This window comes from Ambystoma mexicanum, chromosome 5p (genome assembly GCF_040938575.1).
Source record: "Ambystoma mexicanum isolate Mex_15411 chromosome 5p, UKY_AmexF1_1, whole genome shotgun sequence".
Classification (NCBI taxonomy): Eukaryota; Metazoa; Chordata; class Amphibia; order Caudata; family Ambystomatidae; genus Ambystoma; species Ambystoma mexicanum.
This window is the reverse complement of record NC_090930.1, coordinates 949,345,528-949,367,719: the sequence shown is the minus strand read 5'-3', so window position 1 is coordinate 949,367,719 and position 22,192 is coordinate 949,345,528. Positions and strand designations below refer to the sequence as shown.

Genomic DNA, 22,192 nt, shown 5'->3' with positions numbered 1-22,192 from the left:
CAGACCAAAACAAGCCATCAAGAAAGATAACAACAAAAGGCATTGCACATCATGCCCCACCCGTTTATTTAGTTTTCCACCATACCCAAATACTGTACATCACACATTGCACAGTGGGGGACCTCTGTGGAAGAGTGAACTCACACCTTCACAACCCGTCTATTATGACACATTGATGAATGTGGAGAACACAGGGTGGCAGCAGAGCAAATATTTGCCAAATACACTGTCTTGACATGGTATGGCACCCCTCCAGGTCACAAGACTCCCTCTAAAAATGAGCCGCCAACCGACTGATTGGTCCATGAAAATGCCCAGCCAGGCCCAATCTCTAAGAGTGACTGTTGTTGGTTACATCTCCCTAATGGAGAGACCAAAGGTCACAGAGCATTCAGGACAAATCCTTAAAGCTTGAGAAATATCCAATGCATGCAAGAGTACCTCCCCGGGAAAGGAAGACTCGGGAAAAATAACAGGATAATACAATATCCTTTTTGCAGTAGAATATGACCATTATCTTTACAATAAAGACGGGACCGGGATGAGGAATAGGTCAGCCCTAAAGTAACTTCGGGTAAGAACATATATATTCCCCAACTTCCTAGATGAAGTTGTGGCCAGCAAGAAGGTTACCTCTGCAGAAAAGGAAGATGCCTTCTACATTGCCTCACATGTGGAAAATTGAAATGGTTGAAGGACTAGGGGAACGTTCCAAGATGGAAGAGGAGGTCACTTGCCTGGAGAATGGATCTGCAGCCCATTAAGGAGTAATAAGACATGTCACAGTACACGAATATTCAGAAAGAATAAAAGGAATGAGAAAGAAGACCATTTCAAGTGCACCATATGTCAAGAAAGGACCATTGTACAGGGCAAGCAGATAGGCAGCAGAATAACCTTTTATCCCCCGGGATGGCTGCTGAAGGTTAACATTTTAGGTAGATGGAATAAAGACAATGGGCCTCATTACGACTGTGGTGGCCATGGTATGAACGGTGCCGGTAAGGGACTGGCACCGTTCATACTGGGCCGCCACAGTACGAGTTCTGCAGCGGGTCCCGCTCTGTATGCCTGGCCAGACCAGACGTGCACAGCGGCACCCGCTAGCAGAACAGGATGCTAACAACGGACCCGTCATTAACGGGTCCGTTGTTAGCTTCCTCCCCATTCCCATTGAGCACTATTGGGGCTCAAATGGGAATGGGGACGTACTGGGTCCGTGTCCCGCGGATGGGAATTACCGGGCCTGCAGAGGTCAGAATGGCCATTTTGCGGGACCCGGACCCGAGTTTGGGGGTAACCATGCTGCTAAAAACGGCATGGCTACCTCCAAACTCGTAATGAGGCGCAATGTATCTGGGTGGATGCCAAAGATATAGGCAACCAAGTCCTGGAGAAAAACCTTAAAACAAAAAATCAGGGTTATAGAAATGGAGGGAAGGCACATAACAGCCCCCATGGCCTGGCTATTAGGAGTTGAGATGTCCCAATGCTGTCAAATGTGGCCCTGTGGCAATAACTAGGAAAGAACACAAATTGCCCTATCAAGAAAAAGGATCTGACCATGGAATACAGTCGGATTCAGGATGAAATCCACTGAAGATGGGAGATATCACTTCAGTAAATCCACAAATGGCTTCTCATTGCCCAAAAGAGAAGAAGTTAGGAAAGACATCAGATGGAAATCATCTCAGAGGCATATTTTTTAATGCTGGTCTGAAAGAAAGTGTGAACGCACATTTTCAATTCTCTCTCCGGTGAATGTGATATATTTGTTGGATATCTGTATCGTGAGGTGATCACGAAAAGGCTCTTGTAACAGTTCCCTCAAGTTTGTTGAGTGAGTGATCCCCAGGACTACCCTAACCACTGGGAAAGCTGATCTACCACAGTTGCCCCTCCAACCATTGCTGATGGCATCCGTTGTCAGAGCAAGTCATGACAAAAGGTCAAAAGGAAACCCTGCAACAAGGTTTCTAGGTGCACACCAAAAGGCTAGAGAGGCAGAGTTCCTTTTCAAAAGCACAGCACACTGCTCAAGGCCATCTAAGGTAGGCTAGGGACATAGGACCTCATTATAAGTTTGCCGGTGCAGAAAAAAAAGTGCTGGTAATAACAATGACCAGAACCTTCCGGACCGGCAAACTACAATTTTGGTAGTGGGGTTTACATGACTTACCTCAAGCCAAGAGCTGAAGGTAACCCAGGCCCCCACCAGCATTAATCAGTCGGTATTTCTGGTACAGGTAATACCGGTGCCGGAACCAGCAATTCCCCCCATGGAGTCATATGTGACTCGATGGAATGGGGAATTACTGGTATTTTCACCACTTGTAATATTCCGGTAATACTAGCATATCAGGCAGTGGAAACTGTAATACTGTTTGGTGGTATCCCGCTGGAATACTACCAAACTTGGAATGACCCCATAGTATCTAGCTAGATGATGGACCATTGCTTTTAGAAGCAGGTGTGATCAAGCAGCCGCCTCTGTGCAGTGCCATAAATCGCTTTGCACCTGAAGCCTGAGCTGTCTCCTCCGACTGCAAATGGAGAAGAGCAAAATCAGGAGTCTGTAGTTTCAGTCCCACTTCCAGTGATGCATTTACCAAGAATCTGCACAGAACCTGGTGCCATTGACTGCCCTGGGCTGTGTCAAAAAGAGGTGAGGCTTTCTGGAACTGATGACAAAGCCATGTTAGTATCGTGCCCCGCAGACCAGCTGACAGCCTTTGCACGCCGAGATAGGAATAGAGCATGTTGCAACAATGGTTGCGCTATGGCTTAATCTGCACTTTTAAGATGTGTCAAAAAACATTTCTCAGCAAAGGATATGTGGTTTCAGGAGATGTACCCCATCTGCCATATTGAGAGGGCTGCTCTCCAGCTACAGAAGAAAGGCAAAGCATTCCAAGACATATGGGGCAGGCTTCTTGACCTGGATTTGGCGTGACTTGGTGAATGGCATGATCCCAGTGGAACCTGGAGAAGGAGTTTTCCCACCCTTTTAGTTTCAATTTCTTTACTCTGTCTTCTTTTTTCTTCTGCTTCTGGCATTGTTCTTTAGTAATGGGGAAGAGATTTCTGTATTACGACCAAAAATTGGAAGAAAAAAAAAGATGTGTCAAATAGCTGTATTCAGAGCCAGTACCTTCATGAGAACCCGAAATGGGAAAAACATCCTGATATTGATCCTTGGGTGATAGCTTTATGCCGGGTGGCATAGAGGTGGGCACCCTGAAGGTTTAAGGGCGAAGGAATTCCCCAGGCAGGGCGGATGGGATCACACGGCGCTACCTCTCCAATTTGGAAAGGCCTCTGATGCCTCAATCCAGTAATGATGTTCTACATTCTCTGTGCCCTCGCAGGACTACCCTTTAACGGTTTAAGTCATGAGGTACTCACGGTACCAATAGGTGTTAGAGCAGTTTCTAACCAGTTGTTCACATGTAGGACAGAAATCATTTAAATTAATGAAGCTTTCAAGATTTCAAACGGGGGACATGTTAATTGTCACCCATAATTAAACGAGTCCCGCTTCGGTTGGCAGCAGCTATGCTATGACTACAGGAGTTAATTAGGCTTTCCAAAAGGGAGCATTATGATTTCTGAACAAGGCATCCAAGTAAAACAAAAAGGTAACAGTTTCTGGCGCAACACCGAGCAAATGGCTGGTGAAAGCTACTCAAGACCCTCTTGAATACAGAAGGCTTTAGAGTATTTCCTGGTTGTTCGGCTCGGGTGCTCTGCAGGGTGTTCTGAAAGATGTGCTGTGTTAATGTCCCGGTTCTGTGTTTTGATCTTTCTATCTGCTTGGAAGAGCCTTTACTTATATGATAGTAGACCTTTGATTACATCATCTCCTCTCTAATTAGTGACTGAAAGACAAACAAAGTCTCGGGAGGATAGCTCAGGGACAACATGCTCGTCCTGGAAGCAAGACGACACGGAGCAACACAGGTTCGATCACTGGGGCCGCGCTTAGAAACCTCTGGGTATTAAGCACGTTATAAATAACCCATCATAAAGGCAAACCATTTTCCATATAGGAAATCCTTCTTCAGCTCTGAATAAAGAAACTCACTTATCACCCAACTGAGATTAAAATTGGGAATACAATGCCTAACTAGTGCCATGTGGGCTGGAAGCCACTGACCCTTGTCTTACTTCCCAAGACAGGGTAATCTAAATCCAACACAGTGCCCCTCTACCCACTAACATCACTGGTGGTTGGCAATCTACAGTGCACCCACTTTCCTACTACTGGTATAGAGTTTCTGCGCAGTTTCTTAAAGCGGCAGTAACATTTTTTTTTTAAATAAAGGCCTCTTTGCAAACAACTTCCGTGGCATCTTCTTCTTATTAAATGCAAATGTTTGTTCCCGGGAAGGGGTAAAATGCATTTGAAATTGGTGGTCAATTGGTGGTTAGCCCCACAGCTGCCAAATCATGCAGCCAACCTTCGTGGGACGGTCGCCACTTTCTTGCGGACCGCACTCCGAGCATGAACAGTATGTGAGAGGGGAGGAGATGTACGCCAGAGGTCAGTAACACATGAGCGAGACCACTTCTTGCCCCCCTTGCATAAATTTAGAATGTGGAATGGTGCCTTTTGGAAGTTACCTGCAACCACGGAAGGAAGCGGCCAGTGGGAGGGCGGCAGTAACTGCAACCACAAGTAGATTGTAGCCAAGTTGTGAGAAACATTTCCCTTTCCCCGTGGTAAAATAAACATAAAATAAACCTCCTAAAAGATCGGGTGGGATACAGAAAGAAAATCAAAGAAGTAAGTTTGAGATTCCCCTTTGAATTAATAATATTATTATAATAATTGTTCTTTTATAACGCGCTTAATACCAGCGAGTGGTTCCTAAGCATTGGATCAGGACTCGAGCCTGTGCTGCGCTGTGTTGTTTTGTTTCCAAGACAACAGCGTTGTCCCTGAGTTATCCTTCCTCCCTAGAATAGAAAAGAGGCGGGGGCTTTACAGCAATGCTGGGAAACCTGCAGCCACAACATTGACAATACTGGCTAGGGTTTATGGGAGTTGTAGGCCAAGCCATCTGGGGCGGTGCAGGTTTCCCAGCACTGCTTAAAAGGAATGACTTTGGAAAGGTATACTGTAGACAATCGTTACTTCAAACTCACTCTCTTTTGCTCTGCGTGTGTTTATGCTTTGACAAAAAGTATGTGAAAAAACATAGGTCCCTTCATTGGAGTTTGTGGGTAACTGTAAAAACTAGAGTTAACAAAAGTACCTCCGGTTTTTGCAGCCATCCTGATTATGAGTTGTAAACCCAACAGGAGGTAATACCGCCAGGATATGCACGGATGTATCATCTAAAAAAGGAGGAATCACCTCTACTGGAATTATCTCTTCAGCCTCATCACTCATCACCATTTCCTAATCAAGTCCTGTGGGGCTTCACAAAGGGGCCTAACCACAACTCATATACGGGTAGAAATTCCGTTTGGAGGAATTAGCATTGCTAACACCTCCAAACTTTGAATGAGCCCTGTGCTGCTTTAAAATATGTGATCTTGCCTACAGACCTTCCCTTCCTTTTAGTCTCTGGGCCACCGTAGGGCCCTCTTGTGCAGTAGGACCCCAAGCGGCCCATAAAGCTGGGGGTTGCTGAATAGCACTTTAAGATGAGGCAGCAGCACCCGTGAGATGGATGGGGATGCAGGTTAATACTCTAGCATCAAATCAATAATGACAACTCAACGGTTTGGCAAAGGGAGTCTGTTTAATGACAAGTACAAAAAACGGGGAGTTCATGAATATCAGCGTCGCTGGATTTACCTTCTCGCTTCAACAACTCCAACGAACTTCATAAAAAACACATCATTTATACTAAAAACTTGTCATCATTGATGTGTAATGCTTAAAATGTTGCATGTAATTCTATTGGTTCTAGGAAGGTAACTTTAATATAGGTACTATATCTGTATATGGTAACGGAGTGAGGGGATTGGACAAACACTGTCAGGTGGGGCATCTAAGCCCTACCTTCAAAATGGCTAATGTAGACGTCACTAAAAGTACGACGTCTCATTGGTTTTACTAACTATAGGACCCTAGGGGGGCGTGGCCAACCGCCATGTAGGAGAGACGTGTTCGGCGCAGCTCCGCTCGATACGATTATGGATCCGCCGCCAACTATCGCTTAACTTGACTGCAGTCACCTGAAAACCGAACACAGGTCGTGTGAAAGTGTGTTCCGCCTGCTGTCGAAGTTTGGGAACCTCACGTCCCTCTGTTGGCCCGCACCATCGAAAAGAAACAGAACGCCATGCGGAGGCAGGAAATGGCGGCCATGATGATCCCCGGCCCAGCGCTGTAGCGGAGCCCTGTGATCGACCCCAGAGGAGCCCACCAGGGATGTGCCTTAGCGGAACTTGGACTGAAGCGGCAGCGGAGGCCTAAGCCGAGATTCACGCTCCCGCGTCCCGCAGAAGAGCGGTAAGGAGTCGGAGGGGGGGGGGGGCACCTGGGGCGGCCTTAACTGCCGGGCCCGGAGCGAAGAGCCTTATAGCAGGATTGTGCCTGCCGCCCTGCCGAGCGGCCCACTGACATTGCCCGGAGGGTGGACGACACACAACCCCCCCTCACGAAGCATCTCCCGCACGGCGCCAGTGGACTGTATAGTGCCCGCCGAGGCCTGGTGGATCTCGTGGACAGGACATGACCACTAAGGGCGCCCGAAGCAAACACCGCCAAACCACCATGGAGTCCTTCGCGGCCGCTGGAGCGACCGGACCCAGGGAGGCTCCAGCCCCTGGGGAGGCGTTGGGCGCCGAGAGGCCCGAGCCGGCCAACTCCCAACTGCTAGAGGCCATCAAGACACTCCAGAAAACCATGGAGGACAAAATAGACGCGGTCGCCATCGACCTGAACTTATTGAGGCAAGATGTGCGCTCTATCACCGGCAGAACGGATGCTCTTGAGATCCAAGTCCGAGACAACACCGACGCCAAAACTCAGCTCTTAAAGGATGTGGACATTTTGGCGCAAAAAGTGAAGAATCTGGAAGACAGGGCTGAGGAGGCCGAAGGAAGGGCCCGCAGGAACAACATCAGAATTATCGGCCTGCCCGAGGGCATCGAGGGCAGCGACCCCACTAACTACATCGAGAACCTGCTCATACAGGAAATTGGGGCTGGGAAACTGTCGCAGGGCTTCACCATAGAAAGAGCCCATCGCTCCCTAGCCAGGAGGCCGCCACCGGGGAGCCCACCCAGACCCATAATAGCCAAAGTCCTCAACTACAGGGACAGGGAATCCATTTTGGCCTTTACCAGGATGGGCGGTTCCATACGGAGGGACGCCGCGAAGATTGCAATATACCCCGATAACACCTTGCAGGTTCAAAGGAGCAGGGCCCAGTTCCACCACACCAAGGCAAGACTCAAGGAGGCGGGCCTGCGCTACCTACTCCTCTACCCGGCCAGACTCAAGGTCCTGCACAACAATAAGGCACACTTATTTGACACTCCCGCAGAGGCCTGTGAATGGATGGACAGAGAACAGATCCCAGACATTGAACGGAGGCAGTGCGGGCCCTAGCCGCCCGTAACAAAGGGACTTCTCCTCACCACCTACTGGCTGCAGTAGCCAATCGCACATCAACATGCCAGTAAGAGTGGCGACACTGATGGTACCGGAGCCGCGCTGGTCGTGGCGCACCTCCTGATAACACCCTCGGAGGTAGCCCCTCTCCTATCCCCAGGATAATTTGGGTGAGCTCAACCGCCCGTAGGGCACCGGAAGACCCTGGTCTGATGGGGCAGAAACGGGGATGTCAGAGCAAGGGCAACCCCGCTAGACGTGTTGTGTTTGAAGTTGTGTTTGTAGTTAAGTTAGACGTTGTTGTTCATGGGGGTCTGAACCCCAAGTTGGGATCACAGTTTGAATCGGACATAAACCGGACCGGGACCAAGCGCAGTGGAATCGCCACCAGGATGACCAAGTTCGCCGAACACCTCAACCTTAGGCTTCCCACAGCCACACGACCGCACCCAGACTATGGCTGAGAGGATCAGAGTCATGTCCTGGAACGTCAGGGGTCTAAACAGCTACATCAAACAGCGCCGCATTCACGCCTACATGAAGCGCCACAGAGTCGGCGCTAGCTAAGGTCTGGCGAGGTACCCTAGTGGGTTCCTCCTACTCCACCTACTCCAGAGGAGTCTTGATATGGATTGCCCCCTCTGTCCCATTCAAGCTGATCCACACCAAAACAGACAACGAAGGTAGGATGGCCCTAATTCAGGGCACCATAGAGGGGCGCGACGTTCGCCTGATTTGCACCTATGCCCCGAATCATGATGCCACTGTTTTCTTTCGTTCGTTGTACGCCCGGCTGTCCACGAGTAACGAATGCATAACGATATGGGGAGGCGACAACAACTGTACCTTAAACCCTCGCATAGATAGATCGGATGGTAAGCATGGTGACCCCTCCCCACCCGCCAAGATACTGAACGCCCTCACGCAGCAATATGCCCTGAAAGACCTGTGGAGAGCGCAAAACCCCGAAATCAGAGGCTACTCCTTTTACTCCCCCCCACATAAGGTCCACACCAGGATAGACTGCCTGTTCATTAGCGAAGAGCACGTGGCCGGATTTGAGGACACGCAGTATCTGGCCAGGGTACTTTCAGACCACTCCCCACTGATGACCTCGTGGGTGACCACAGCCCCCAGGGCCCCCATCCCGACGTGGAAATTGAGAAGCGAAGCGCTATTAGACAAAGCCTTCAATGAACAAATCAGGGAGGGTTCCACACACTACTGGCAAACCAACATTGATAGCGTCAGATACTTAGGCACAGCATGGGAAGCCTACAAGGTGGTAACTAGAGGGGAAATGATAGCCGCGGCCGGAGGGGCCCTGAAATCCGTCACGTCCCAGCTAGAGCACGCTGAGACCGAACTCCAAGACCTCGAAGCCACCCCATCCCCTGATCCCGCCCACCTGCAGAAAATGATTGAACTTAAACAAACATGCTTAACACACTGGGAGACGCTGGGGAGGCTAAGCTATACCAAATTCACGGAAAGGAATCACGCCCTGGGCGACAAACCCAGGAAACTTCTCGCATGGCTTTATAAACGAGAAACCCCCAGACACCCCATTTGCTCCATCCGTAATACAGACGGCTTGACCCTCCACACGCAAGTGGGTATCAACGCAGTGTTTAAGCAATATTACCAAACCCTTTACTCCGATCCGGCCCCGCCCCCAGACCACGCGATCGAAGACGCCCTGGACGCCATCAGGCTCCCTCGCCTGGAGGACCACTTGGCAGATCCCCTCGGAGGCCCCGTCACCCCAGATGAGGTCACAGCCACCATTAGGTCACTGCCCTCTGGTAAAACGCCGGGACCGGACGGTCTCCCGGGCGAATTTTATAAGACCTATGAGGACATACTGGCCCCCCTACTGTCCAAGGTATATAACGAGGCGTATGAAATAGGCCACCTCCCTGACTCCATGACTGAAGCCACCATCATCCCCTTACTTAAGCCCGGCAAGGAAAGCTCTGACTGCGGCTCATACCGCCCCTTATCCATGCTGAATGTAGACAATAAGATCCTCACCGCACTACTGGCCAGAAGGCTGCGTGCAGCCGTCCCGTACCTTATACACCAAGATCAGACAGGCTACGTGCAGGGCCGCTCCATGTCTGAGAACCTGCGAAGGCTGCATCATGTGATACACAGCACAAACGGCATGCCCGGTAAATATGCAGTTGTGTCCCTCGACGCCTCTAAGGCCTTTGATTCGGTCCGATGGAAATGGCTCTACGGGGATCGGAACGGCTTTCTTGAATTGGGTCAAACTCATTTACACTAATCCCACAGCCAGAGTGCGAACCAACAACACCTTTTCGGAAAAATGGAGCCTGGCCAGGGGCACTCGGCAAGGGTGCCCCCTATCCCCTTTGCTCTACATCCTGGCGATTGAACCAGTGGCGGCATACCTTAGGCAGGAGTATGGAGACGGAGGGATAGTGGTAAATGGAGTGAACCACCTTGTCTCCATGTATGCGGATGACACGCTCCTCTACCTAAGGGATCCCGAACTTCTTCTCCCCTACATTCTCGAAACCCTAGATGGGTTCCACAGATGCACCGGGATCCAGATTAACCACGGCAAGTCTTGCCTATTCCCCCTGGCTGCACTTAGTGGAACCAAGAAAGAACACCTCCCCCCTCTGGCCCTTAAATGGGAACCCACCACGTTCAAATATCTGGGCGCCGCGATCCACCGGGACCCCGAAGCCGAACATGCACTAAACACGGGCAGGGCTAAGGAGGGCCTGGCTAAATCAATTGACCTATGGTGTAAATTGCCCCTTTCAATGGCCGGCAGGGTGGGACTCCTTAAAATGGTTGCACTCCCGCGTCTTCTACATTTCTTCACTAACGTCCCCTACAACATCCCCCAACGTTTCTTCAAAGACCTGAGCAAACTATGTAGGAAACTCCTATGGCGGGAGGGGAGGCACAGAGTTGCCCTAGACATAACTCAAAGACCGTACGAGAGGGGAGGCCTGAAAACCCCTAACTTTGAGCTCTACTACATAGCGGCCCAGCTTAAGCACGTGATCCAGTGGATGGCCGATGATGCCACGACGGACACACGCCTATTGCAGCCCCCAGACGCACCTTGGTTGCTTAGGGACCTCCTCTGGACCAGACCATTACCTAAAACGCTGGATGCACACCTCATCCGCCTAGGCACTCAGATCTGGAGTCGGGCCTGCAAATCGGTCAGGTTGACCGACCCTTACTCCCCACAAATCCCTATAGCCGCCATCATGTCCACTAGACCGGAGGACCGTAAGGCGATCCGGAACATGTGGGAACCCTCCGGTGTTGCCACCCTGGGCGATCTGATAGACGACCAGGGCACTCACACATTTCCCGAACTGCACGAGTTGACTGGGGTCCCACTGGGTCAGTTCCTTTTGCACGGGGCGGTGATGGATAAGCTTAGGAAGCGATGGCCGGAAGCGGAATCCCAATGCGCCGGACACGAGACCATTGAGAACTTGGTGGGCGTTGCAGAGGGGGGACACGAAACCTCTAGGCTATATGAGATCCTAATTGACAACACCACACATAACCAACTCACATGCAAGGGTAAATGGGAAGCCGAGCTAAACACGCTATTCGGAGACACGGAGTGGGAAACAATAACACACTACCATAAAAAAGTTACCAGGAATGCCCGATTCCAGCTTATCCAATTTTACATCATCCACAGGGCCTACCTTACCCCAGCTGTCATCTCGAGATTCAATGGCGCCTGCGTAGTGCCGTGCCCCAAGTGCCAAGAACCCGCGGCTTCACTGACCCACATGTTCTGGGCCTGCCCGGATATACAAACCTTCTGGTCGCAAATTCAGACCAGGATAGCGGAGGAGGACATAACGCTAGACGTGCAATCCCCTAAGGCATGTCTATTGGGCTCATATCCGCGAGGCAAAAAAAACAAACCCCTCAATAGGCTCAAGGATCTGATGTACATCCTCGCAAAAAGGCGCATCGCAATGGCCTGGAAGTGCCCCAGGGCCCCTAGACTTGTGACATGGTGGGAAGACCTCCGTAGGTGGTCTGTGGCTGAAACCGGGGCCTGGGAGCTGGCGCAGCGACAGCAGAAAATAGGTGACTCGGAAGACCTCTTGCAATGGATAGCCCTCACGACAGCCCTGTTCCGTCCTAAAGAGGTCAGCACCTCAGGCGAGGACCTGGACAGCCCGGGCTCACCCTAACACCAATGGCAGACCGCGCAACCCCGGTCCGGGTTCGCATGGGGGAGGAGGGAATGGGAAGTTATTGTGGATATAGAACTGATTGCTATGTTGATGATGCTGGTTGTATAGTTTTTCTTTGAAAAATCAATAAATATATTTAAAAAAAAAAAAACTATAGGACCCTAGATTACTTGGTCCACTATGATTGGGTTGGCAACAGTTCCACTCATACTTTTCCACTTGCCTAGCAGCGTGCAGAATAGCCGGCCAGGTGCAGAGAGCTCGTCTGCACCCCGAGCTTCTCTCCAATTATTGCTACAATCAATCATCACTTTAGTGGTCATGTGTCAATTATTTCTGTGTGGTTGGTCGAGACTGCTTCTTGGTCTGGAAAAGGTACGATATCTGTGCATGGCACGAGGCCACGCGTAGGTGTGAAAGTTTCATCCCTTCTTGCTTGGCTGGTCACGTGATTCAGACACCGTGAAATTGTCTTTTTCTTCATGCAATTTGTGTATTTGATTTGATTTTACAGCCACCTGCCTTCTGCGGCTTATCTTGACCTTTCTGAACAGGATACTCGGTTCTTCTTTCATAAATTGTATCCACTGTTGGGCTATTTCAGCCGATACGACCTTGGCTTCCTGGCACGATTTGTGTACGTCTGGGTTTCTCTCTGTCTTTAATTCTCGTTTTGTTCGTTTGCGAAGTTCTCCTCCTGAGACCTTTAGTAACCTTTGGTAGATTCTGCTTTTGTGCATAGTGCAACTGTGCTTATATAAAATGCTCCTTTTTGAGGTAGATATGTATAATTGGCGCTTGCCGCAATCTATTTTACTACTAAGCATAAGCAAGCCTTACAATTTCTGTGCTTCTTGCGGTTCCATGCAAATGTACATGTGTAAACTAACTGAATATGTTCATTGCGCTCATGGCATAAGATTCTGACATTTGACATTGTTATTTTCCTTTACGTTCATGATGTCACTTGTCCATGGTGTTTCGTCTCTTTTCATCATTTGCAGGTCATCATATCTCCTATATGTGTGTCAGTCCAGGTTCTTCTGACGTCACCATTCGTCTTCCTTCAGTATCTTTTTAGCTTCTTCAGGGACTGCATCCTGACAATTTTCATTCTGTTTCATTTGTTGATATGGTTTTTTCAATGAGTACCTTACTGTCCAGGTTTTCTTAGGTGTTGGTACTTCAACAGGTGCTGTTCTTCTGATAGGTACTGAACAGAGCCCCACTGTGGCTCTCTGCTGGTTTATTTGCTCATCCTACGTCACGTATTTCAGCGTGAACGTTCCTGGCACTTCAAAATGGACGGCTGGAGTGTGGGTCATGCTTGGGACCTCCTCTACACTCTATTTACTTAAACTCCCCTTTATCCTTTCTTCTAAGCGGGCAGCTGTTGTGATATGTGTAACTCCACTGTCCACACAAAGTTCCTAAAGGCAGAGCCGCGGATAGGGAAGTGTCTTTGATTGCTTCCCAGTGGCCTTAATCTGAAAATCCTCTGCTCCTTCTTGACAGAACCTAGCTAAGAAGAACAGTTTAAATAATGATGTTAATGTTCTTTCTGATTTATATGATTATCCTTCCCAGAGATAACTCACCTATGAAACATCAATCTGCCACAGTCTGAAGCGGAAGGCTTTTTAATCCTGCCGCTAGGTGGTGACGATGAGGCTGCGTGAGGTGTTGCCAAGAGGAGGAGTGTGTGAGGTTTTGCGGTCTGAGAATGGACTGCATTTTGTAAATTAACTGCTCAAAAAATAGTTCTTCTATTAGGCATTAAGCAAATGTTTTCCTCTGCGTAATTGTCCACACAAGCCGTTTATTGTGGACTTTGTATCTGCATTGACAAAAAAAATTCTCACATTAAATTACTGTGGTTTTTTATCAAATGAATAACCAGTGAGTTGTTGACATTTATAATTTATGAGAGTTATAATTATTTTGAGTAAAAGTATGGTTAACCGTCTTATGACGGGACAGTAATAGTGTGCAGGGGACAGGAGGGATCCCATTTTTGGATCCTCTTCTCTTCTCTACATATTCCTCTGTGCATCACCCACAGGCGAATGGCATCTGTGAACAATAAAATGGATAAATGAAGGAGAGGATTGCGAAAGTAAAGATGACTTTAAAGAAGTGATGGCCACACTGCCTACACATTGCCTTATACAGCCTAAGAGACCAGCCTGGCTCAGATTACCATCTAACTTTTCATGAGTTAGTGACTGAACTCCGTATGAGAAGCCCCCCTCGCTCCTCCAACTAGGTTAAAAACTGATGCCCATAGTGTAGCCAAGGTGCTAGGTGATGTGATGCATGATTACCTAACAAAAGTGACTGCAAGTGTTTCTTTCATGTCTCAACAGGTCAAGAACAGAAGGTAGGGGTAAAAGAGAAGCGACAAAGACGATAGATCCATTGAAGCAGAAGATTTGTTAAAGCAACCCAGCCTATACCCGATGGGGACCAGGTGTTGGTACGAATGTTTGTATGTACTTGGAGTATGCCCCGCATTGAAGGACCACACAAGGTGGAAGAAGTTAGCCCCACAGCTGCCAAGTTAAAAGGAAGAAGAGCTTGGCTGCATTTGCATGACATCAAATCATACAAAGGAGAAACCCTGAACTCTCCTTCAACTACCGGCGGTGAAGCAAGAGAAGAAGGTCCGCACATGCAGACTTGTTCAATGGCCAAGAGCAAAGTCAAGGAAAATGAAGAGCCCAGCTGCACTTTGTACTGAGGATTTATATCTTTCAACATTGGATAAGGAATAAATAGACTTGCAGTTATCCTGGAACTTTTTTAGATAGGCTAAAGGAACAATGCTTTGAATTACTGGAGATGGAAGAAGAGAAGCACTTTTCATCTTTATCTTACCCATTATAATAACAATGCACACATTCTCATATGCTGTTTTTACTTACATATTACTGTCCTATTCTGCTTTACAAAGAAGATACGTAAACATAGTGATGTTTTTGGGCAATCCTAAAAACGATTACATTATTTTCAGAATAATCATAGCAATCATATTACAGTTCTTGATATAAAGATGTGATTCATAGAGACGTACAGAATTGTATTTTAAAAGTCCAAGCACAAATCAGGAGGTTTCAGAATATAAGAGGCTCATTGCCATCAAGAAAGTCGATGAGCTTTTGCGGAGTAATAATTGTGATATCATTCTGTGTTATGATTTGTATTTTCCTCCTGATCTTTATGGCATTTAGACATGTTATAAGAAATGATACAGACATGGAGGAGAACAAAGAAGCAGTTACTATTGCCCCTGATGAAAGCACAAACCGTATCCTTTATAATCTCACTAGGCATCTATTTTGATTTAAAAGGGTTGTTGGGGAAGGCTATGAAGATATGAATACATATCTTGATATTCAGCTCATTTTAAAAATAACCTATGGTATAAGCACATGAAAGAGGTAAGAGAGAAAACCTCAAATGAAAGCTGCAATGTCTGTTCCTTAATACCGTATGCCAAGACTGCAGCAAGGACATTTTTTGCCAAAGAGATGCCTCCATGTGATGCAATATGTCTCAGTCATCTAGCAGCGTGTAGAACCAGATGGCAATTCAAAGGAAAATTGGCACCTTTACCATGGCGATCAAGAGGAGCAATTCTGTATGAAGATACTTATGTGAAAACAAAAAGGATGGAAAGAGGAATGGGCTGTACAAGCAAAAAACTTATGTATCCATCCCAGATTGGAGAAGGAATAAAAAATGTTGAGATGAAGAGGATGGACTGCTCAGATATGACTGAAAGAGCAGGAGAGCTGGGATGCTGAGAGAGACCTCAGCTATTGGTGTATGGACGTGGTGCCACCAGTACCAGATGGGAAGATGGACTATTATCTTGCCCTGCACACTTATTGAAGAAAGAACCAATAAGCATAGTGTAAATAGTGAATGACAGATGTCTAGGATCATGGGCAAAGTATTCCAAGTTACTAACATGGGTCGACAACGAAGCAGGACCAATATCTATTAAACAATTGAAGAATGCAACAACATGCTTCAAGAATGGAGGATCGGTTCTGGTTGGAGAGAACAAAGGATGTGGATGGAATGAATGGAGGAACTGCCGTACTGATGGATCGATATTGTGCATGTGGATTCAGAGCTTATATGCTGCGGCCTATGAATTGGGGAGGAATATGCTCTAATGTAATGATACATGTTCCAGCATTAGTTATTCCCCAAAGGGATCTCAAAATTGATGAATTTCCAAAGATGAATGAACATCAGAGGATGAAGAGGTCGCTCAACCTCTGCCGGTTTAAGAGGGAGAATGATTTCTCATCAAAATCAATAAAGGCCTATGAAGACATTTCAGATGAGCATAAACTGTTCAGCAAGACAGCAATGATAATAACATCCATATTCATGCCAGGACTCCAGACTGCAGTGAACGCCAAGTGGCTGCAGATAACCAAATGGGAGATGCTGCAGATGATCAATGAAACAATCAAAGGATTCAATGCAATCAGAGAATAATTTAGAGCCATCAGGCTGATGACTCTCCAGAACAGGTGTGTCCAGGACTTCATTACAGCAATGGAAGATAACATGTACATCAAGGTCAGGACTTCTTGCTGTACATTCACACCATCCCATGATGGAGAAAATGGGACCCTGACAGAAGCAATAACTATGCTGACAACCCTGCATACAAAGATGGAAGATGATGTTGATGAGACAGCAGGAGATGACTGGTTCTCATTTCTATTGTCATGGATTCCAACCTGGCTGGCGAATGCTTTCCAAATACTCTGAGCAATGCTTGTGTTGGCATTGCTAGGATTCTGTCTTATAAGGGTCATCTTGGGACAGTGCCAGAAGACAGCCAAGAAAGCTATTGGGATGAAGATAATGATTGACATAGATGCAGGAACCAGTGAGCATATGCAAAATGAAGAAAGTACCCGTGAGAATATAAAGAGAAGCACTCTTGCACCTCCAGAAAATAAGTTCTAATATCCCAAAGATCATAAAGAATATGTAGGACTTTGGAAATTCTGTCCACAATCAAGAGAATGCTGTCATATGACCTGGAGTGTGGATGAACATATAAAGAATGCAGGTCACCTGAGGGGGCTGACAAAGATCTGAATTCCAAAGAAATGACAGCATGAAGAGTAGATGAAGGAGATTGAAGAGAAGAATGTGGCCGAGGACTCGACCTGAGGTGTGAATGAAGAAGAGCAGTAGGACGCACATTACCTAACTCCCGCCCCCTCACCGCTGTCATACTGAAATAAGAGATAAAGTGAAATTAGAGATAAAGTGATCATATACAAAGAAGATAAAGTAACTTGCTGATCAATAAGTATAAATACACAGCAATGCAAGGTAGATGAGACATATAAAAACTTGCTATAGAGGAAAATATAACGTGGCAAGGACAGCCATGATAGCAAAATGGACGTTGGCTTGTCTAAAGAATCAATTCAGCTACCTCAGAGACAGACGAGGGGTGCAGAATCAGGAGACACTGGAAAAAAGCTTTGCGTGCAAGACGAAGACGAGTCTATGCTGGGCTGCGATCAAAGATGCTATTTTTAAGGAATAGCTGCAAAGCACAAAGGCAGGCAGACGGATAAGTCATGGACGTGAGACATATTTTCTCTTTGATTAAAGTAGAAGAAAACATTCACAATAGCCGAGAGTGGTCAGCCAAGGAGAGGGGGGTGGTGACCGGATTAGAAATAGGGATGGCACCAGAAATGAGGGCATCCAGACTGTGTCGGGCTGAGTGGGTCGGGCAGGAAGGAAGAATAGTGAGAGAGAGGGAGTCACAGAGGGCACAGAACTGTGAGGTAGAAGATTCAAGGGATTCAAGGTGGATATTAAAGTCATCAAGGAAGAGGAGTTTGGAAGAGGAGGATGAGAGGGAGGAGACAAGGTGGGCCCATTCATAGAGTAAGAGAGAAATAGGGCAGAGGACATGTAGATGATGGCAAAGGTGAGAGAGAGAGTAGGTTGAGTCCCCAAACCTACCAACGAGGCATTCAAAAGAGGCATAGGATTGAGTATGTATGATGGAAGCAGGGACCCACTCAAGGAGACTCAGGGTCACTCCACCTGTTGGGTCTGGGTTTGGAGATGATTTTGTAGCCCTCAGGAAAGGGATTACTGTGAATTGATCAGAAACAATTGACCTACTGGTTCAATTTATTTTTTAAATAATGTGGTTGGAGACCCCCGCCATCCACCTCCACTTCCCCCTACCTTAACCTATTCCCTTACCCCACCCCACATCTATATTTAATACAATTGTACTTACATACCTAATGAATTAGACCAAATAAATTCGGTCAATTCTACGTAGGTTAATTTGGTATTCGATCAATTTGGGTAATACCTCAGGAAGGAGAGTGTCAAGAGCAGTGACAGAGCTGGCATTGAACCACACCTTAATAAGAGCGAGGACGTCTAGGTCAAAGTTTTGAGAAGGAGACAGATGCCAGAGGAATGTTTGACAGCGGAGCAAGCATTCAGAGTAAGTAATGCTGGTTACCACCTTTGAAGGTTTTCCGAGGGGGGGGTTCAGGGGCATGGTACTCCTGTCGGTGGTGGTGGGGAGGTGTGAGGAGAGGAAGAAGGAGAAGTGGCAAGAGAAGGGAGGGCATTTATGAGAGATGGCAGGTGCCAATCAAGTAGGTTGAGAACCTTGGGCCATGATAGTGCCATTGTGATAGATAGTAATGATACACCTAGAGGATGAGAAGTATGTCAGGAGTAATTCCCACCTAGTGCCACCATTAATGGGTGAGGAGGAGAAAGGGGTGATAGTGGAGACCAGAAGGGGGTTTATAGGTCAGGGGAGGGGACAGAAAAGAGGATGTCAATAATAGTATGCCTGGAAGTTGCATTGGCATAGGTGTCAGCAATAGGAAGGCCTGGGTTAGAGTCCAGAAGAGCTATTTTTCAGCTTTATTCTTTCAGACTTCGTCAGAGAGGTCGGATAGATGATAGAGTAGCAGTTGGAGTAGAGTGCGCCATGGTGTAGCGGAGGAGAGGGAAAGACAGACAGGGGAGTTGCACAATGCACAGGACTCTCCAGGTGGCCTAGAAGCCAGGCAAGCACAGAAGAAGGAGGTGTGCAATGGAAAACAGTCAATGCACAGATTTAAAGCAAGCCTAAATCTGAATTTCCAATGAAGCACTAAAATACAGCACAGAATGGGGAATGCACAGATTTAAAGCACACATAAATTCAAATTCCCAATAAAGCACTAAAATCCAGTACAAAATGGAGAATGCACAGGTGTAAAGCACACCTAAATTTGAATTTCCAATAAAGCACTAGAGTGCAGTACAAAATGGAGAATGCACAGATGTAAAGCACACCTATTTTCAATAAAGCACTAAAATGTAGCACACAATGGAGAATGCACAGAGGTAAAGCATACCTAAATTCGAATTTCCAATAAAGCACTTATATGCAGCACAACATGAAGAATGCACAGATTTAAAAACACACCTAAATTTGAATTTTGAGCAAGGCACTAAAAAGCAGCAGAGAGCCATCAGGTTGAGGCACAGCAAGATACATATTTCAAGAGGTGCAGAAATTAGAGTTTGGAGTTAAGCTAGAGTGGACGGGTGGCATGATTCAACCAAACAATCAATGGTAGAGGGTCCATGGGAGGGATATAGTCCAGGACAGGGTGATCCGCGGTGCTTACCATTGCAATGCAAAAGCAGGTGTTTCATGGTCATTGAGAGCAAGGGCAGTTTGTTCTTTGGGGGCCATGGCCTGGGGGCAAAAAGTGGCAGCATGGAGAGGGGATCCCTCCATCTACAGACAGGGCCAGACAGGGAGACCCTGCGCTTTAGGTAAAGGGCTATGTGAAAGGGTGCCAGCTTGCACCTGCCGGCTCACTTGGTTAGCAGATGAAATGGAGGCCAACCAATCAGGCGAAGTGAGGCAGGCACAAGGCAGCATACAAAGGAATTAAGGCTCCAAAGAAATGGCAGCAGCTCTGAAACACTTGTGTACGAGCGCGATATAAATAAAATAATTCATTTCATTTTGTAGAAGAAAAGGAAGCTTTGAAACTGTTAAGGAAATCAAGAGGCACAACACCATGTTGGACTTCGTTTGCAGTGAGGCAGCATTGCGGGTGCAAAAGAAGGCATCAGGGGCCAAAGTGGGCCGTGTGCACAATTGTACACTGACATATTGGGCCGGCAATGAAAAACAAAACAAGGGCCTCAGAGTGCACTACGATTCGATTTTACCTTGTGGTAGTTCCGTGCAGCATCAGGTGAGGAGGAGGATTTGTGGTAGCTGCCTACACCACAGCATCTCCGATAAATGAGAGATTTTCTCATCAGAGATATTCTCATAAATCTACAGACAATCGAGTGGTTAATGAAACTCAACATTGCAAGTGGGCCGGGGCTAGCAGGAACAGAGCCCTGTCAGTCTTCAAAAAGTGCTCCCCCTGCCTCCCCGACTAGGCGCCAAACACCTCAGGCAGCCCTTTAGCTCAACTGGGCTGCATGCTCAAAGGATTGCCTGCAGGGTCGGAGCTTCTAATTGATTATGATTAGAAATAACGTAGCAGTCAACCTTGCAGGCAGCCCTTGAACCACACGGCTTTGTTGAGTTTAAGGGCTGCCTGGGGTGTTTGGCACCTCTCACAAAGAATCAAAAGGAGGAGGGGTGCATTGTTGCACCCTGCCCTTTTGTTCTTGGCTCCAACTATCCCCCCTCTTTCTCTATCCCCCCTCTGCACTTTGACCATGCACCCTTGTGCGAGCCCCCCTCAAACACTCGCCTCATTTAAAGCACTGGATATAACTAACATTCCAGGTTTCCCTGGCAGAGCGATACCACCCATTATGCTAGGACATTACACTAGGGCGATACCACCCATCACAACAGGGACAACAACGGCTTTGCAATAAAATGAATTCTCCCCAAATTCTCACAAGGATTTATTTAAAGGAATGGTTCGCCCAAAACATTTTATTGCCCTACGAGATGGGCAATAATAAAACAAATATACTCACACTTTTTTTTTAAGTTCCTATGTAAAATTTTGAGCAATTGAACCTCATAATTTACAAAAGCAAGCACATGGGGGCATCCATTTTGTGAAATCGATGCCTGCCTGTGCTCGCTTTTGCTTTTGCGGCACTAATGAAGGAAAAGCCAGGCAGCTGTAGTAAACAAAAGCTACCACTGGGTGGCTTTTCCTTCATTAGTTTTTCTTTCTAAGTTTCTCAGGCTCCTCTGAGAAACTTAGAAAGAAAAATTGCAGTGTTTTCGAAACACGTCCGCGTTGTGTTTCTGCTTACAGCTGCTTTCCCATTTGGGGCTCTCGGGCTTCCCACAGGGAGCCCGAGAGCCCCACATGGGAAAGCTGCTTCAAGCAGAAACACCGCGGCATGCAAACACAACCGCGTTGTGTTTCTGCAGACCCAAAGTGTTAGCCGCGGCAGGCAGAAACACAACGCGGTTGTGTTTCAATAACGTTGCTGTTTTTCTTTCTATGTTTCTCAGGCTCCTCCGGCTCGGAGGAGCCTGAGAAACTTAGAAAAAAAAACTGCAGCGTTTTCAAACACAATAACGTTGTATTTATGTTTGCAGTAGCTTCAAAAGCTACCGCAAACATAAATAGAACGTTTTTAAAGCTGCTGTTTTATTTCTAAGTTTTCCGGGCTCCTGCAGCAGCTAGTGCTTTTTTTAAAATAGCACTTACCGAGATGCAGCTGCAGCTTTTCTGCCTGTAGTCTCCGGTCCCCGTCCTGCGAGTCCCGGCACCAGCACCAATAAAGGAAAATAAAGGAAAAGCCACCCAGTGGTAGCTTTTGTTTACTACAGCTGGCTGGCTTTTCCTTCATTAGTGCCGCAAAAGCAAAAGCGAGCACAGGCGGGCATCGATTTCACAAAATGGATGCCCCCATGTGCTTGCTTTTGTAAATTTTGAGCTTCAACTGCTCAAAATTTTACATAGGAACTTAAAAAAAAAAGTGCGAGTATATTTGTTTTATATTGCCCATCTTTTTGGGCAATAACATTTTTTGGGTGAACCATTCCTTTAAGTATACTGCCAGCGGAATGCCCGCTGACGTTGGTGATCCCCATTCCAATGTCATGAAACGCCAATGTAAAAGTGCAACAGCAAAGAAAACCTTTAGGCATTCTGACAGGGGTGGAGTGGCTTATCAGAGTGCACTCTGCAGAAAGAACTGAATGAGCCCCTGATCCATGTGTTCATAGCTGCTGTCAGCTGCCTTCACACGAGAAGGTGCAAGGACTCTGGTCACACCTGCACAGCCACACCTGCACCACTGACATCCTGAAAGCGACTGCTCCGAATTCTCGTGCATTCTGTGAACTCATCGGTTGAGCGCAGTTAGCCTTCCT

The 22,192-nt window shown here is 47.2% G+C and overlaps 1 protein-coding gene and 1 long non-coding RNA gene across 6 annotated transcripts in view; one reads left to right on the top strand and one right to left on the bottom strand.

Annotated features, from left to right (window-relative positions):
• The window catches only part of LOC138481316 (uncharacterized), an 81,140-nt gene extending 60,349 nt beyond the window's left edge, over window positions 1–20,791 (top strand). Inside the window, exon 4 of the long non-coding RNA XR_011274217.1 lies at window positions 14,157–20,791. This is a non-coding gene — a long non-coding RNA (uncharacterized lncRNA). The remainder of the gene's footprint in view (window positions 1–14,156) is intronic.
• COBL (cordon-bleu WH2 repeat protein) overlaps window positions 1–22,192 on the bottom strand; it is a 1,669,181-nt gene that overhangs the window by 444,744 nt on the left and 1,202,245 nt on the right. The window lies entirely within an intron of this gene.